The sequence below is a fragment of the Heterodontus francisci genome, chromosome 25 (assembly GCF_036365525.1).
Source record: "Heterodontus francisci isolate sHetFra1 chromosome 25, sHetFra1.hap1, whole genome shotgun sequence".
In the NCBI taxonomy this organism is placed as follows: Eukaryota; Metazoa; Chordata; class Chondrichthyes; order Heterodontiformes; family Heterodontidae; genus Heterodontus; species Heterodontus francisci.
In genome coordinates this window covers 66,556,966-66,576,458 of record NC_090395.1, presented here as the reverse complement: position 1 = coordinate 66,576,458, position 19,493 = coordinate 66,556,966, and the positions used below count along the sequence as shown (strand labels likewise).

General features: G+C 43.8%; 1 protein-coding gene across 5 annotated transcripts in view; it reads right to left on the bottom strand.

Annotated features, from left to right (window-relative positions):
* Window positions 1–19,493, bottom strand: part of LOC137383959 (transcription factor SOX-13-like) — a 224,584-nt gene that overhangs the window by 159,350 nt on the left and 45,741 nt on the right. The gene's annotated exons all lie outside the window — the stretch shown is intronic.

Sequence of the window (19,493 nt, the reverse complement as noted above, 5' to 3'; positions counted from 1 at the left end):
GCATGAGGCACAATGCATCTATTCAACGAGCAACAGGCCTTTTGGGCTGTTTTACTTTCTATTATAATGACAGTAAAGCCTGTACAGACAGACACTCCCAAAAAACAGGTATCTTGTAAAAACAAATTCTATTGACACCCCCAACTACTTTACTTTGTAAAATATACAAGGATCACTCTCAAATAATGGACATTCGTGAGATACAAACTACGGACAGCCTTCAATACACCAATTCCTTTAACACCTTAGAACATGGAACCACTGCCTAAAGTCACACTTTATCAAAGTGCCAACTATATCAGAGTCTGAAGATTATGATGACTAATTGTTACTGAATTCCTCTTTGTCCATGCGATATTGAATCAGCCCTGCTGTCCCTGCGTCCAAAAGCAACATTACTGAGAACGCAGTCCGGAAGATGCATAGACGACCTGACCTCATGTAGACCCAGAACACTGGGAATGGTTATTTTACTGGACTTGTAATCTAGAGGCCTGGACTAAAGATCCAGAGACAGGGGTTCAAATCCTACCACGGCACTCAGTTAGTAAATAAATAAAAATTTAGAATGAAAAAAAAAGATGGTATCAGTAATGGTGACCATGTAACTACTGGAGTGTTGTCAAAACCCATCTGGTTTACTAATGCCCTTTAGTGAAGGAAATCTGCCATCCTTACCCGACCTGTTCGATACGTGACTCCAGATCCACAGCAATGTGCTTGACTCTTAACTGCCCTCTGAAATGGCCAAGCAAGCCACTCACTTAAGGGTAATTATGATGGGCAATAAATACCAGCCTTGCCAGCGACACCCACATGCCATGAATGAATTGTTAAAAAAAAAATCTGAAGACAACTCATGTGGCACAGTTGCCTATTGTCATGCGGGTCCCCCACCTGCCAAGAACGAGGCACATATATTTCGCCACATGGACATTAAATGTTAAAATTGTCACTGGGAAGAAAAGGCAGCCTATTACAAGAGGTTGCCAAGCCCCTGGCTGGAAAAACATTTTTTTCGTACTAGCAGACAGTGTTGGAACAAAGGAACCAGTCCCTGCCCAATACACGGAAGAGACCTGGTCAAACCAGTCAGTCATGTGACTACCTGCTGACCAACTTAGGAAGTTTTAAATTGGAGAAACAAGAGTTTGAAGACAGAAAGCTGTTTGCTCCTGGACTGGAAAAGACCTCTCTTCTGTCTGCTCTCATCTCTTTCACCATCTTCAGAATCCATTGAAGACATATGAACCCCGAGAGAGAAAAGTCTCCTACAGTGAACAAGGTTCAAGAAGAATACTAGGCCCCAATGAAAAGCAAGATCTACCTACAAGCAAGGACTACAGTGAGCTCAAAGCACAATAACAAAAACCCCTCTCCAGAGATTGCCTCAAACCTCTCCACTATTTTTCTTCTGCTCTTTTCGCATGTGCATATCACGTACGTATGCTAGCATGGGGCGCGACGTGTATCCGTAGGCATTAACCGAATTAGAATTTAATTTTAAGGTTTTAATAAATTTCACTTTTCTTCTTTAAACTTAAGAAAGCCGGTTTATGCCCATTTCTTTGCCTTATAATTGGAAAGCAGTGAACAAGGATTCACCAAGGGGGAACTCAAAACACGGTGTTTAAAACCAAACCCTGTTACAGTAAGACCAGGGTGAAGGATAAAAGGGACCCCTAGACACCTTTCTCACCTGGTCAGAACACCATCAAGAAGTCATCATTCAAAAGGAGCTCTTCTGTACAGATACAGCAACTGGCTCAGTTTTGTTGTTGTATCTGCTTTTTAAACTCAGGTTCTTAGCATTGTTGCAACAGTATCTCAGCTGGCACTTTAAGACTTTTTTCCCCCAACAATCTTGAAGTACATACAATGACTATTTTAAAATTCAGGACACCTGGAAATAAGGGACAGCTGAAGATAATCCTTTAGGTGTTCACAATTTACAGGCTTTACAGACCAAAGTACGGAAAGTCCTCATCAGGGAACTCCTCTTTGCTGACGATGCTGCTTTAACATCTCACACTGAAGAGTGTCTGCAGAGACTCATCGACAGGATTGCGGCTGCCTGCAACCTATTTGGCCTAACCATCAGCCTCAAGAAAACCAACATCATGGGGCAGGACGTCACAAATGCCCCATCCATAAATATCAGCGACCACGCTCTGTAAGTGGTTCAAGAGTTCACCTACCTAGGCTCAACTATCACCAGTAACCTGTCTCTAGATGCAGAAATCAACAAGCGCATGGGAAAGGCTTCCACTGCTATGTCCAGACTGGCCAGGAGAGCGTGGGAAAATGGCGCACTGACACAGAACACAAAAGTCCAAGTGTATCAAGCCTGTGTCCTCAGTACCTTGCTCTACGGCAGCGAGGTCTGGACAACGTACGTCAGCCAAGAGCGACGTCTCAATCCATTCCATCTTCGCTGCCTCTGGAGAATCCTTGGCATCAGGTGGCAGGACCGTATCTATAACAGAAGTCCTCGAGGCGGCCAACATCCCCAGCATATACACCCTACTAAGCCAGCGGCGCCTGAGATGCTTGGCCAGGTGAGCCACATGGAAGATGGCAAGATCCCCAAGGACACATTGTACAGCGAGCTCGTCACTGGTATCAGACCCACCGGACATCCTTGTCTCCGCTTTAAAGACATCTGCAAACGCGACATGAAGTCCTGTGACATTGATCACAAGTCATGGGAGTCAGTTGCCAGCGCTCGCCAGGGCTGGCGGGCAACCATCAAGGCGGGGCTAAAGCGTGGCGAGTCGAAGAGACTTAGCAGTTGGCAGGAAAAAAGTCAGAAGCGCAAGGAGAGAGCCAACTGTGTTTTTGAAGGATACATTAACTTTGGAGGAAGTGCAGCATAGATTTACGAAAATTATATCTAGACTCCAAGGGTTAAGCTATGAGGAGAGATTACACAAATTAGGGTTGCATTCCCTGGAATTTAGAAGGTTAAGGGGTGCTTTGAGCAATGCTTTCAAGATATTAAGGGGACTAGATGAGGTAGATTGAGAGAAACGATCTCTGTTTGGAAGTCTAGGACTAGGGGGCATAGTCTAAAAATTAGAGCTAGACCAATTAAGATCAATTGTTAATTTGAAAACGGAGATTGATCACACCTCTGGCTAATACAAATCTAAGAGATATGGAGCAAAGGCAGGTTTATGGAGTTAGGTCACAGATCAGCCATGATCTCATTGAATGGTGGAACAGACTCGTTGGGCTGAAAGGGCTCTTCCTGTTCCTATGTTTGTTTTTTATTCCTTATTGGGATGTGAGCATTGCTGGCAAAGCCAGCATTCGTTGACCATCCCTAATTGCCCTTGAGACGATGGTGGTGAGCTGCCTTCTTGAACCACTGCAGCCCATCTGATGTAGACACCCCCACAATGCTGTTAATGAGGGAGTTCCAGGATTATTTAGTTCCATGTCAGGATGGTGTGTGGAGGGGGACTTGGAGGTGGTGGTGTTCCCATGTGTCTGCTGCCCTTGTTTTTCTAGGTGGTAGAGGTTGCGAGTTTGGAAGGTGCTGTCGAAGGAGCCTTGGTGAGTTGCTGCAGTGCAATTCCATTTGCTGTCTGTGTTACTTGTTAGGCCCAAAGTTCTTTCTTCGCCCATGCTTTTCCTTTTGAAACTAATAAAATGTCTCAAGCACATGTTTACAACATGTTGAGAAAATCCCAATTGATGTCCATCAACTACTTTTATTTGGCTAATTTAAAGATGGGGAGGCTGGGTATGAGGGAAAAGGGCGAGGGCAGGTGGTGGAGGGAGGGAGTACTGATAATGAGAACTCAACTTTGAAGAGAGTGTAGACATTATCCAAAATATTTGGCATGACTGCAACTCCACCCTAAAAAAGGTATACAGGACCAATCCCACTGCTCCCTGAAAGCCTGGTGATGGCCACATTTTGAGTCAAAGGTCTGGGTCAGCCCAAATATTCAAGTTTTAGCATTGACCCCCTTTCCTGTTCCAAAAACATACTGCTCCCAGTTTGCACTCTATACAATATTAACATTGATTAACGCTGGCATACATCCCTGGTTTAAATAACATTTCACATCAATGACCCGGGCATCCATTTTCCACAGATTTCATTCAATTAATGTATAATTCTGCTGAACAGCCTCTTCTCACTAAATACAAACCAACACAAAAGGAAAGCAAGAGCATCGATTGGCAGCATCACAATGGACACATCTCGACACATTGCTAAGAGCATCCGCATCATCAGCAGCAGACAATGGAAAGGTCACACCATTATTTACTGAAGTCTGTCTCCAGTAACCCCAAAACACATCCAGAATACTAAGTTCCTCTGAATTCAAATTCAATGCCAAATTCCTGTGATAACTCTTCCCGTTCTCACAAGCAGCTTCACACTGCACTCAAGTCATCGATTTTATGACCAGATACAAGGAGATTCATTTATGTGCAAATGCAATTCGGGCACATTCTCAAAGAGACAACTCGCTACTGGCCGAGTCCCAAGTCCACGTGGTTATACACACACTGTCTCCACTATTCCCCAAACAGGTTAGCATCAATTGCACACTGTTACAATCAGGTGAGGAGGGTCAAAGGGCTCCCCCCTTGTCCCTCTCCTTGCTTGATCACAACAGGGTTTTTTTTTAAAAAGTGGATGTGCTTGCCAATTCAGTGAGTGTTTAACTATTTATGTGCTATGATCATAAAAGAACTAGACAGGTTTTCTTCAGTTTAACAAAGAAAGGGATTAGCTTTATTGTACTTCAACCGATCTAAGTAAAATAATCAACTATGCTTCAACTTCCACACACACACACACACACAAATAGGTTGCAGGCTGGGGAAGTATAGACTGGTTGGATCATCGTTCAATACGAAAAGGTATACAGTCTATGGAGGTTGGTGACTCGGTTGAGAGAGAGAGAGAGAGAGAGAGAAAAAGAGAAAAAAAGAGAGAGCGAGAAAGAAAGAAAGGAAAGAAAGAGAGAGCGAGCATCGATTTACTTTCATTATTTCGCCTCCATAGGACAAACAACTTTCAGAACACTGAGTTTTATTACTGTAGATGAATCCTCGGCAGCCTTCAGTAATCAATGTAGCTCACTGCTGGGTAAAATAAACACAGCACCTGGGATCAACAATTAAAGACTTTTTCTTTAAAGTAAGGTTAAAATTGCAGGAAGGTGTGATGCAGTGGGTTCAATAAAGGCTCTTTCCAGACTGAGGTTGGTAGATTTCTGTTAGGTAAGGGTGTAAAGGGATATGGAGCAAAGGAGGAAAAATGGAGCTGTGTGGAAATCAACCATGAATGACAGAAAAGACTGGAGGGGCTGAATGGCCACTCTTGTGCCTAAAGACTGGCCTTTTACCTCAGAGATCCATGTTCAAATACAGCCCAGATTAAGACAATGCAATCTATCAAATGCCTGTAATAGTCCTGGTGCTCTCAATACAGCTCTTTGCGGACTTGGAAACATAGCACAAAAGTGCTCCCAATTGGGATTCTCACTCAATACTGACCAGACAATGGCTGGTGGCAGCATTTTCTCACACTGGGTGGCAAGTGTTCTACTTTGTATCAGGATACCAGACCCGGCACTGCTTGAAGTGGACATTGCAGGACAATACAAATCGAATTTCCCAGATACGCTCCCGATGGCTCAGGCTCCCAACTGGAAAAGCAATTTTGGAAATTCAGTTCTTATTTATTTATTTTTATTTAGAGATACAGCATTGAAATAGGCCCTTCAGCCCACGGAGTCCATGCCGACCATCAACCACCCATTTACACTAATCCAAATTAATCCCATTACCCTCTCACATCCCCACCTTCCCTGTATTCCCCTACCACCTACCTATACTAGGGGCAATTTATAATGGCCAATTTACCTATCAACCTGCAATTCTTTGGCTGTGGGAGGAAACCGGAGCACCCGGCGAAAACCCACGCAGTCACAGGGAGAACTTGCAAACTCCGCACAGGCAGAATTGAACCCGGGTCGCTGGAGCTGTGAGGCTGTGGTGCTAACCACTGCGCCGCCCCCACAGAAATGGGAATGGCTCCATTCCCTGGCACTAACATGCTTTTCTTTGATGACTACAAAATCTGAAAGATTTCATAAGAACCCCAGATTGACACAGAAAGTTTTCTGGAGGAGTTAACATTAAATGTACAAATAAAAACATCAATACATGCTCAACTCCCAGATTGCCGTATAAACTCAGCCTGTGTGACACATTGAATTGGAGATCATGGGCTTTTAATCTCTGATTAGTGATAAGTAAGCAGAAAGCATTCACAACAAAAACAGCTTTTCCTGTGCAGATGCAGCGATAAAATTGAATTGTGTTCTGCATATTGTACACAAGTTCTTTGGAGCCTAGGATTTCCCTTTAAGTGTCGCTCATATTTTCCACAATTCTTCATTACATAGTGGGGCTGTGCACACTCAGCAGGTGCCCACAGGGTCTGCTTTGAAGGGTTAGAAATTTTGAACCAAGTCAGTCTTGTAAACAAGGTGATTTTCGTACAGAAAAAAAATCCTGCTCGAAATGAGGAGAAATTCTGCTGCAATGTGCAAGGACATGTTGGGGTGTCTTTGCTCACTTTGAACAGTGCAATCTCACAGGTCCTTCACAAAGTTACAAAGAGGCTGCTAATCTCTTCTTTTATACAGAAGCTTGGCAAGACCACATTTGTGCTCCATTCTGGTCTCCATGCAAACTTAGCGAAGGTGCAAAAAACATTTACAAAGGACATTATCAGAACTGAGAAGATGCAACTATCGGGAAAGATTGAGCAGACTGGGCCACATTTCTCTGGAAAAGAAGACTATGATGAGACTTGATAGAGGTCTACAAAATTATGAAAGGGTTTGAAAGGGTGAATAATGGGAAGCTGAATGAGTTCAGAGCAATGGCGTGTAAATATAAAATATCCACGAACAGCATAAAATTTAGGTGGAATTTCTTTATATTACATAGAGAGTGGTGAAAATATGGAGCCACATGGAATGGTTGAAGCAGAGAGTATTGATGTATTTGATGCAAAGAGGAGTAGAGATACAGAAGCAGAGTGGGGACAGGTAATTAATGTAGAAGGTGACTCATGGAGTTTAAACAACAGCATAGACCAGTTGGGTCAAATGACCTGTTTCCGTGATGTAGATTCTATGTAATTCTATACATGCAAGGGATCACCCATTCTCTAAACTTAACACCTCCTGACAGGTGTGGAGGCTTTTAGAAGAGGATTAGGGTTGGCTATAAGCCACTCTACCCGAGTCCATGCTCATATAGATTATGCTGACACTCACCATCCAGACTAGAAATGAAGAATGGCCTCTCCCATTACATTAAAAGCACTATATAAATGCAAGTTGTTGTTGTGTAGATCAAGGAGAGTGGAGTTAGCATCTTCATGAGAGAAGGGGAGAAACAGGTGGAAAACCATAAAGTTCGAGCCTAACGATCTTTCAGTTTGCACAAAGTTGCTGAGCAATTTAGCTTCATTTTTACTTTCTTAGGACGTGGAGTCAGAGTCATTTACGGCACAGAAGGCGGCCATTCGGCCCATCGGATTCGATGCCTGCTCTGCACGGAGCTATGCTGTCAGGCCTACTCCCCGGCTCGATCCCTGTAATGAGCAACAATGGCAAGGCACATTTATTTTCTAACTGTGAAGGTGCTGAGAGGCCTTCAGGACACTTCAGAGGCAACAAAAGTCAACATGTAGCGTGGGACTACAGTTATATGTAGGCCATACTGGGCAAGGGTAGCAGGTTCTCTTCTCCGAAGGACACTGGTGAATGAGTTGGGTTTTTACAGCAAATTTTCATTGATATTGCTTTTTCCTGGTCCCAACTAACAAATGTATTGAATTCACTGTCATAACCTGCCATGCTAGGACTTGAACATTCAATTACTGGTCATGTACCTGTGGGCTAACTCAGTATCTATGCAGCTACCAGGATGGTAGCAGACGAACTAGATGGAACCTTAGTCTTTTCTCATTTGGCAATTCCTATGTTCTATGTAGCTTTTAACCCAACTCTTCTAATACGTCTGTAATTTCTTTATAGGAAATATAATTTAACACTTGGCTGGATGTGGGAGATGGACAATGGAAGAGTTGCCACATAATTCCACCTTTTATCCTCCAACTCAGTTTTATTTTCTTTACATCTCCTTCCTGGGGCCAAAGTACAACTCTGTAATTTTCTCAGCTCTCCGACAGCAGGGATCAGCAACCTTTTTTTAAACCCAAAGAGCCTTTTTAACAAAAATTGCCAAAAATAAAAACTATTCGGAGCCCCCAGACAAAATTTCAGCACTGCCCCCAACCAAATTGCCAAGTGTCTCTGCTCGAATGCATAATTTGCATATATAATAAATAAAATACATGTATGGAATTTATGTATTAATAGAAAAAAACAAAATTGATATAGACCTAACTCTGAATTACTGCATTTTTTTTTTACTATATTTTGTCAATAAAGTCATCTTTAAAACAAACTTTAACTTAAGATGCATAAAATTAAGACACTTTTTCCAGCTACTGATTCGTGATTTAAAAAAAAGCTGCTAATAGCACATTTACTCAGCTGGATTAGAAACAATAATGGTTGCAAGCATAAAAAGCCCGTACCTTGAACCAAAGGCATTCTCCATGAATGCCATAACTACACCATGTTTAAACAGGTTTATTTAGAGAGCGACAATTCTTTTTGTTAAAATAATAATTTGAAACAGTAAAGTGCAGCATAATGATTAGCTTTTTACCCCCACAATAAAAATACACCCCTTACTTTCCTTGACAATTTTTTTTAAGGCTCTTTTCATGATAATGTGATCCAACTGGAAAAGGTTGGGAGCCACAAATGAGATGTTGAAGAGCTGCATGGAGCTCCAGAGCCGTAGGTTACAGACCCCTGACCTACAGTATTCGGATCAGCCAATTTCTTGCCCATTTAAAGTAATTGCTTTTATTGCTTCGTACATGGGCTTCTCCACTGATGTATAAAATGGTCAGCTGCCTCTGCATTGTCAGTTGGTCAATTCAGACAAGTGAAGCCAAACTTTTGAGCCCGCACTTCGATAATACCGGTGCCAGTTTCAAGATGCCGTTTCTGGCGCAGGCAATAATCACCAGGATAGGGTGAAGGCGGGACTGGAATCTCGTTCTCCTCCCATTTGAGGCCAGTTAAAGCTGTTTAGGAGCTCATTAAGAGGTTTGAAGCTGAAATTTTTTTAAAAGGGGCGCACAAGTTACCCGCTTCTTCAGAAACAGATCATCTGAAGGGAGGCAGGTACAGAGCGGAGTGCCTGTCGTAGCCGGGGTGATGCCCTGGGGCAGCCATATGAGAACTAATGGGGCAAAGCGGGACTCTGCACTTGATAAGGGGGTGCCCTTGGTGCTGTGTAGGTGGCAAGGAGAGTGGGGACTCAGCATCCAGGCTTTGAAGAGGGTCAGCATAGCACTGGCATTACAGGGGCAGAAGAGCAGGGGGCAAGGCTGCCAAGGACAAATAGGCAGCCACCTGCCCGGAAGGAAGGCTCCAGCTGGCACTGGGGCCACCACGGTCAGATTTTTGTCCCAGTGGCAAAGAGGAGGCAAGACCCTTGGCAGAAAGGGCAGAAACCTGGGCATCAGAAGCGCAGGGGAGAGAAAAGAGGAAGGCAACAGAGGCTAACCCTCAACACAGTATCTAATCGCTGAAGATGCAGCTATCTAGAGATGGCCAAGAACCAGTGCCACTGGAGACTGCAACTCTCCAGTCAGATGGTCACAGATATCTGTGCTGTCGTCGCCAAATTCCTCGTACCTGGTAGCACTGGTTGCCATGCCCTGCCAGTGGCTGTCAAAGTCACTGTGACCTTGACCTTCTCCAATTCTAGCTCCTTCCAAGGATCAGCTACAGAACATAGTAGCATCTCAAAAATGGCTGCACACCACCGTATCTCGCTGGTCATTGATGCCCTCTTTGCCAAAGCTGAACAGCATATTCACTTAATGACATACAGAGCCTCGCAGGGACAGAGAGCATTGGGTTTTGCCTCCATCGCTGGATTCCCCCAGGTGCAGGACATCATTGATGGCACCTATGCAGCCATCAAGGCACTCAGCGACTGGCCAGTGAGATCCATGAACAGGAAGGGCCTCCGCTCCTCAACGATCAACTGGTCTGTGACCACAACGTGAGCTTCCTCCATGTGTGTGCTCGCTTTCCTGGCAGCTGCCATGATTTCTTTATCCTCCACCAGTCCAGGCTGCCTTGGATCTTCACTCCATCTCCCAAAGTGTATGGATGGATCCTAGGGGACAAGGGAAATCTGTGGAAGGGAAGGCTACTGACTCCTCTACAGGATCCCCAGAAAGAGGCAATGCAACCAATGTGACCTGCTCAGTAGGACAAACATTGAGCAGGCCATCAGGCTTCTAAAGGAGCGACTCTAGTGCCTACAGCGGTGGGGTAGCACCCTCTAATACCCTCCTGCAAGGGTCTCAGTCATTGTCTGGTGCACTCTCTATTATATAGCCCTCCAGATTGTCCTTAAGGTCCAACCAATGAAGCCTTGGAAGGAGACAGCTCATTGGGGGAGGAACAGGAGGTGAGAGAGGAGGAGGAAGAGGAGGCAAAGGGAGATGACGCTGAACAGAGGAGGTGCCCCTGCTGCATAACAAGGTGGTGTCCTCCTGCCACCCTATGGGTAGAGGACCTCCCTCCTCTTACTCACTGCCTCTGACATTAGATCCAGGTCAGCATCGATGAAACGAGGCCTGCGCTGCCCGGATGCCAGGCCTCTGGCTCCCCTGTGACATCTTGCTTCCTTCTGGTGCATTGGAAGGCTTTGGCACAAACTGCAGATGCCTTCCTCAGGACAACAAGTCCCACACTTCTTCTGAACCTGCTTCTACTCCTGCCCCTACTGGCTCCAAGTGGACAGGAAACCCACCTCCATACTAGTTAAGGGCTTCCTTACAAGCAGATCTTAAACTTGAAATCAGTTTCCCACTGGAGGCGGGTTTCCGACCTGAAAACAAATCCAGCTCCTGTTTCCCACCTCTGTGGCGAAAATTCAGCCCGTGGTTTGGTTTTACTTTCCAGCATTACCTGAAATCATGCAAAACACCAGTTTGCAACTACGGAAACCAGATGAGCACCAACAAGAATGGAGACTGTATCAAATTTTCAATTATATAATCATCTTCCATTTCCTCAGGATATCCTGTGGCACACTCACAGCCACTGTTGAAGTGTAAACAAAGTCAACAAACAGTATAGGAGATACATGGCCAATTAATTGGTTTTTGGAGGTATTGGTTGAGGGATAAAGGCTGGCCTGTAAAGCAGGAGAATGCCCTGCTCTTCTACAACCCGAACAAGCAGCTGGGGCTTTGGTTTAACAGCGCACCCCAAAGGCACAGCACTCCTCCAGTGCCGCACTGAAGTGTCTGCATTAGATTATATGTTCGCATCCCTGGCGTCAGGCTGGAATTCATGAGCTTTCTCACTCAGAGACGAGAGTACTACCACTGAGGCAAGCTGACGCACTTAATGCGGCACAGTGGCGCAGTGGTTAGCACCGCAGCCTCACAGCTCCAGCGACCCGGGTTCAATTCTGGGTACTGCCTGTGTGGAGTTTGCAAGTTCTCCCTGTGTCTGCGTGGGTTTCCTCCGGGTGCTCCAGTTTCCTCCCACATGCCAAAGACTTGCAGGTTGATAGGTTAATTGGCCATTATAAATTGCCCTTAGTATAGGTAGGTGGTAGGGAAATATAGGGACAGGTGGAGATGTGGTAGGAATATGGGATTAGTGTATGATTAGTATAAATGGGTGGTTGATGGTCGGCACAGACTCGGTGAGCCGAAGGGCCTGTTTCAGTGCTGTATCTCTAAAATAAAACTAAACTAAACTAAACTCTAAAACAGATTTTAAGCATGCCAATTCTTGGACTGCATGTCAGTATTCAAAATCTCCTAACAATTGTAATGAGGCAAAAGGAGGAGGAAGGGGCAATAATGAGGGCAGAAAATGATGGGGAGAAAAGAAGAAAAGCAGCCAATGGAGAAAGGAAAACAGAGTCAGGAGGGAACAGAATAAGACAACAAGGGGACAACATGCAAGCATAAAGAATGCAAAAGAGACATAAGGCAAGGAGGGAAAAATAGAGACAAGAAACTAGAAGTTGAATTTTGGCTTCGAATGAATAGCACAAGTTTCTTGTATATTAAAATCCAGCTTTGCCAAGCAAAACTACATAAATAAACACATAACACCTGACTAATCCATTAAAAAGAACCTTCAGACTTTCAATCGACTTTTTCAAAAAAACTACTTGCGGAACATTCCATTTGTTGATGAGGCCAAGACACACTTAGGATGGAAAGATCGAAAAATGGAAAAACTCAACATAACCCATCTTCTCTTATATAAGATTTCATCTTTATATACTACAGCATCAATAATTCCATCAAAACACTGCCAGCTCCATTCGAGTCAATGCCCAGCAAGGGAATTCTCAACGAGATTAGAAAGGGAAAAGACCGAAAATAATTTTCTACCTAACTTTTTATACGCGATTCCCAGTGACTGAAGTCCAGGACATTCACCTGCAGTCTGAAGCCGACAGAATGTGTTTTACTCAGGGAGTGTTTTGGGTGATGGTTGGGGAGGGGGGGGGCAGGCAGGTGGGGGAGATGGGAGGTTCTGCATTGAAAAGTTTTGGCCTGGTCTAGCTTACATTTACTTCAGAATTAGTCTTCCAGTTTCGACACGAGAACAATTACATCCTGGAATACCGGTGCAAGTCCATGGCCACGGTTCTACATGCAGTTTGCTCAATGGTGGAGGTCGCCAGGGAGACAGACTATATAGAAAAAGAGTTATCGTATGCACCGATGTTCTTTACACTACATTAATTTCACCAAAGCTTCTTCATCGGTCTATAAATGCCGCTCCCATTTGGGCAGGAATAGCTTAATTCAACAGGCAGTAATGAGACTTCTGATAAATTGTTCCCTTCGCTAGAGTGAAATCATTTAAAAGCACCCTCTCTAGAACACGTTGCATTCAGGAAACCAGCAGAGCTTGCTTGCGAGCACTCAGAATTTCCAAACAAGCAGCCTCGCCCCAGTCTTGACGAGGTGCAACCCGTCCTGTGACACTGAAATCCAACGACTGCATTTTGTTCCATTGTAAACTTTCACCCTTCCAACAGCTCAAAATCACTTTCTCCAGTCAATGTTTTTCACTGTTCAAAAACTCCAGTACTTAAAACTCCATTGCATCATTCAAAGTGGAAAAGGTGCATCAGCGGCTTAAATGCTTGCCATAACTGTTCACTGTGTCTACATGCCACCGACAAATCACCGAAGCCTAACCATGTTTGTACTTTGTTTGAGCTAGATATCTGGTGATAGATTTTATGGCTTTAGTTAACCACAAGATGTCTCAAGTTCCTAGATTTAAGCTTCACCAAAAAACACACAGTTGGCACAGAGTTACCGATTAAGTCAACCAGTAGCAATACAAATTGGCTAGATACCCGCCACATTTTAACAAGCCAACTTAATCATCAGGGTCGTGTAAAAACACAAATGACGCATCCAAAGACCAATATGCAGTACATGAACAGTGATATGAAGAATTCTCAGATCAACCCAACTATGAACCATCTGAAACATTTCGTACGTCAATACTGAATAACCACAAATCACATCTCAATCTTGACCTCTATCCCAGCCATCTAACTGAGCACAGAATCGGTCTGACCTGCTGAGTATTTCCAACTTTTTCTGTTTATATTTCAGATTTCCAGCATTTACACTATTTTACCTTTGCAACTGTGAAGCGAACTGGTTTCAATGGATCAGTCTACTCCTGATAACATGAAATCATTTTCTGCACTAAAAAATTAAATAGTTCATCAAGTTAAATTAAACAAACAATGTAAATAATAGAAAGTTGAAATTCAGTTTTAAAAATAAACAGATGATTTGTATTAAGCATATTGGAATTAAGAGTAGGGTGTACTCTGATGGTGATGCCTCATTTTACTTTCAAAGTAATATTTAACTAGTTTCTTCTGCCAGTTTGACTGATTTAAAACGGCCTCTTTCCCTGACCCCAAAGCAATCACCTGAGCCACAAAGAGAATAGCAATCTTAGAATGAACAAGGAGACTCAATCAGAAGAGCGCACATCATATAAACTTTTGCTGACTGAGCTCAAAATGCTTCCTGATCACGCTGAGCTCATCAGTAAGTCACTGACGAAATGGAGGCTTCAAACCAAGGTTTTAGATTGGCAGCACATGTCTAAAATAAATCATGGTGACATGGTGGAAACAGTGCCAAGGCTTGTCTGACAAGAACTAGACGACAACAAAAACCACAGAAAGTGTAGTTTATTTCTTTAATTCCTTGGTATCTAAATGAACTGAAAGAGTCCAGGGAACGCCCATTGGGAGCCCCTAAATGTCCTTTACACGGTCACTGGCTGACTGGACGGACAGCAGTTGTAAAGTTGCAAAGTGCTGTTCAAGTATTGATATCCTTCTTCTTGGGCAGTCCCTCGAGATCAAGGATGACTTGCTTCCACTCCTGTTCGATGGGTTCGGAGATGGCTGATAAGTCCAATGCATGATCTGCAGACTCTGCCACATGAGGGTGGTGCTTGAGGGGTCAGGTAGATGAGTAGTTTGGAGGTTTGGGCACACGTATTGATTTAGTTGCGCAGTCGTCAACAAGGAAACACAAGTCTCGAGAAGATGAGAGAAAGCTTTGTTTGACTATTATACCCAAGGCAACTAATGACCAGTGTTTTGATCTCAAAGAATGTACGATATCAATATTAAAGACTAGTTCACCAATCTTTCAAAAAGGCAAATAAAAGAAGTGGTTTGACATTTTGGATTTCCAGAGAAGCAGAATTTGATAATGAAGGGCAGCTTCTTCCTTCTAGGAACCCAATTTCTGTTGATTTAAGGTCAACCAGGTTAAGGAGTCCTTCTGTTTACTACCAGCATGATTCATTTTACCCCAGAAATGGCTGTGACACAATATTATGGAACTATAAAACTCCTTTGGGAAAATGCCTAAGGGACTTGCTGCTTGGTTCAATGGTGAATGAATGTTTTTACACATATTATCACTGGGTTGTGTTAAGAAGCTCATCATTACAAACTCCTTGGGAGATTAACAATTCCATGAGGCCAACACATGTACTGTGCAGATGATGAAAAGGGAATAAATGAATGGGAGAGCAAAAACTCTCTACTCGAAACCAATCTCTTTCGTTACCTTTGGACTTGGCTACACACTCCTGTCAGATCTCCTACATTCTACCCACCATAAACTTGGGCATCAGTGTTTTGGATGACCTCAAGTCTTAATATGTCCCCACCAAGTCCCATTCACCCACTACCCCTACATTGGTTCCCGGTTAAGCAATGCCTTGTTTTTAAAAATCTCATCCTTGTTTTCAAATCCTTCCATGGCCTCACTTCTCCCTATCTCTGTAATCTCCTCCAGCCCTACAACCCTCCGAGATACCAGCACTCATCTAATTCTGGCCTCTTGTGCATCCTGATTTTAATTGTTTTACCACCGGTACACATGCCTTCAGTTGCTTTGGCTCTAAGCTCTGGAATTTCCTCCCCTAAACCTCTTCACCTCACTTTCCTCCTCTAAGGCACTCCTTAAAACCTACCTCCGTTTTACTGATGAATCGCCTTTCATGCAAGTTGTTGTTGTTGTCATCCAATCCTGAAACCCAATCCCTACCTGACCTACTTGCCTTTCTCTCAGGAAGGGCAGCCAGTGTGGACCCGAGGCTGACACTCCCAGTGCAGCACCGAGGGAGTGCTGCATGGTCAGAGGTGCCGTCTTACGGATGAGACGTTAAACCTCTCAGGTGGACGTGGAATTATTCGCAGAAGAGTTCTCCCTGGTCGCCTGGCTAATAGTCATCCCTCAACTAGCATCACTAAAATAGATTATCTGTTCATTAGCACAATGCTGGATACTGCTGTATGCAACTTGACTGCCATCTTTTTTAACCTATTGAATAGATGAGACAGACAGACAGATTTGCATTTCTCTAGCGCCTTTCACAACCTCAGGACATCATTACAGCCATTGCAGTACTTTTGAAGTGAAGTCACTGTTCTAATTTAGAAAATGCGACACCAATTTGCACATAGCAAGCTCCCACAGGCAATGTGATGATAACCACATAAATTGATTTTTGGTGACGTTGGTTGAAGGATAAATATTGGTCAGGGCACCAGGAAGAAATCCCCTGCTCTTTGAAAATAGTGCTATGGGATCTTTTACATCCACCTGAGAGGACCCGAAATACGGCACCTCCGACAGTGCAGCACTCCCTCAGTATTACACTGCAGGGTCAGCATTGATTTTGTGCTCGAGTCCCTGAATGGAACTTGAACCCACAACCTTCTTACTCAGTGGGGACAGTGCTACCAACTGAGCCAAAGAGCTGCCTGGTCTCAAAATCATTGAACAGTACAGCAGAGGAGGTCAACCATTTGACCCATCGAGTCTCTGTCAGCTCTTTCAAAGAGTGCTCCAGTTACAGCAGGGAAGTGGGACTTTCTCCCTAACCCTGCAATTTTTTTCTCCTTCAAGTATTTATCGACTTCTCTTTTGAAGGCTACTATTGAATCTGTACCCACCACCCTATCAGGCAGTGCATTCTAATTACTAAGCACTTGCTGTGTAAAAAAGTTTTTCCTCATTGTCACCTCTGCTTCTTTTGCCGATTGCCTTAAATCTATGCCTTCCGGTTGTGAAGCCTTCAGCCATTGAAAACAACTTGCTTTATTTACTCTGTTTAAACCCTTCATGATTTTAAGCCCCTCTATCAAATCTCCTCTTAGTCTTATCTGCTCTAAGGAGAACAACCCCAGCTTCCTCCAAGTCTCTCCACATAACTGAAGTCCTTCATCCCTTGAACCTTTCTAGTCAATCTCTTCTGCGTGAGATTTCTTGCTCAATCTCGCACTCCCTCCTTCTCTGAAGGTCTTTGGACTGACGCAAGCAGACCACGCTAAATAGGACAGGACTTGTGTAAAGCACGCTGCCCCTTCACCAGCAATGAGCCAAACATAAGCAGCTCCACAACTGATCTTTAGTTTACCCTATTCCAGGCACCCAGGATCAATGGGCCACTGCGTTCAGTTGTATGTGGTTGAATCTGTTCTCTGTAACCCAGCTGTATAGGTAGAAGCCCACTTACTGCCTTAGAAGTCTTTGCAGAACTTTCTTCGCAAAATTATACTTTATTCAGAAAATTTGTAAAAGTGCATTACATAACAGTTTCAAATTTGACGTTACATAAAGTGCAATACAGATCAGTTTCTTTCAATACACTACATGAGGTGCCTCACTACACTTGCCACTACAGGTTATATTTATAATGGTACATTTACATTTCATGTCATGTCATGTCAAACATTCTCTGGTGCATACAGCCCGAGGGGTTTTACACAGGTTCCAGCCCCTCGGTATACTATGATGGGAGGGCCTTACACAGTGGTCTTTCCCCACTGAGCCTTTGCGGCAGCTACCCCAAGCTTTCGTGCGTCCCTCAGCATGTCATTCTGGACTTTGGAATGTGCCAGTCTGTCATATGCTGCCGTCAACAGCTCTTTGCAATGGAAGACCAGCAAGTTTCAGGCAGACCAAAGAGCATCCTTCACCGAGTTGACCCTCCTCCAGCAGCAGTTGATGTTTATCAGAAGTCTTTGCAGAACAGTCACTTCACTTACTGTCAGTCACAAAGAGTGGATGTATAAACAGCATTAACCACTGTACTGAAGTGAAATGCTAGAACACACTCATCTTTCAGCAGGATCCCACACCCACAATCCATTCGTTCTAGGAATTTGACTGAAGGACCAATCTATTTCAGCAGTTTTACTGGTGACCTTTACAAACAATACAAACACCCAGTTAAATATGCAAAACCCTCCAGACACCATCAATGGCAATAGACTGTCAAGGGCGAGGCTAACACTTGCCAATGAAGGTGGGCAAGATCCCACTTTTACTGAGTTTAACAATCTAATGCTTAAAACAAGCTTAGATGTACTGGATAGCCAGTGTGCCTGGCTAGATCCCTTATCCCAGCAGCAGGAACTGTAGAATCAAATTATAGTATGTTGATCTCCACCGCCATGAGGAAAGGAGAGCGTGTTAACATGTTAACAGTGGAGGTGACAGAGGGACACTGGAGATAAGCTTACATTGGTTCGATTTAAAATGCTCATCCTCATGTTTAAATCTTTCTAGGGCCTCATTCCTTCCCATCTCTGTAACCTCCTCCAGCCCTACAACCCTCTCAAAACTCGAAAATCCACCAATTCTGGCCTCTTGCGCATCCCTGATTTTCATCGCTCCACCATTAGCAGCCATTTATTCAGCGGCCTCGGTTCTAATCTCTGGAATTCCCGCTCTCTCTCTCCTCCTTGAAGTCACTCCTTAAAACTTGCCACTTCGACCAAGCATATGGTCACCTGTCCTAACATTTTCTTATATGATTTGGTGTCAAAGGTTTGTGTGATAATGCTCCTGTGAAGTATCTTGGGACATTTGGCTATATTAAGGGTGCTATGTAAGTGCAAACTGCTGTTATTGTTTGTGCTCTTAATATAAAATCACTAATAAATTGGAACCAGTTGAAAATTTAGTTGCATAAAATCCTTTGAACAATTTTTAGAAAAAAATGGCTTCTATTTATAACATAAAACAAATGTTTTTAAAAAGGCGGGAAATTCCCTTTTTTTCTTATTCAATCCCCTCACGTTACACTGCCATCTCAGTTAGAATACTGGCTGTATCCCAGGGTTTCCTTTGATGTTCTGATACCATGTCAAGCACATCAGAAGATCAAAAGGAACAATAAGTGACGAGACCTCCCCTGGCACCAGGACCGACAAGAGTCTGCCTTTGGGCTTTGAAAGCCAAGTTACATTTTCCCAAGCCTGCGAAGAACGATAGCTAAATTTCATAATCCAAGCTCGCCATCACACTCGATCCACAAGCACACAAATAATACCAGAGCAGTTTGTGCACACGTAATATGCTGTCATGGCCAATTTTGTATTATCAGTTCAGCTGGTAGCATCACTGCCTCAAAGGGAGAGGACATGGCGTCAATTTCCATTTCAGAGACTTGAGCACAAAATCTAGGCTGACGTGCCATCCTTCAGATGAGGCATTAAACCGAGGTCCCACCTGGTGGATATAAAAGATCCTTAGCACTATTTTGAAGAATAGCAGAGCAGTACTTCCCAGTGTCCTGGCCAATATTCCTCAACCAACATCACTTAAAAAATGGGATCATCTGATCAATATCACATTGCTATTTGCGGGTACTTGCTGTGCGCAAATTAGCTGCTGCGTTTCCGAAACGGCAACGGTGATTACACATTGTCACGACCAGGTGAGAAAGGGGTCCAGGGGA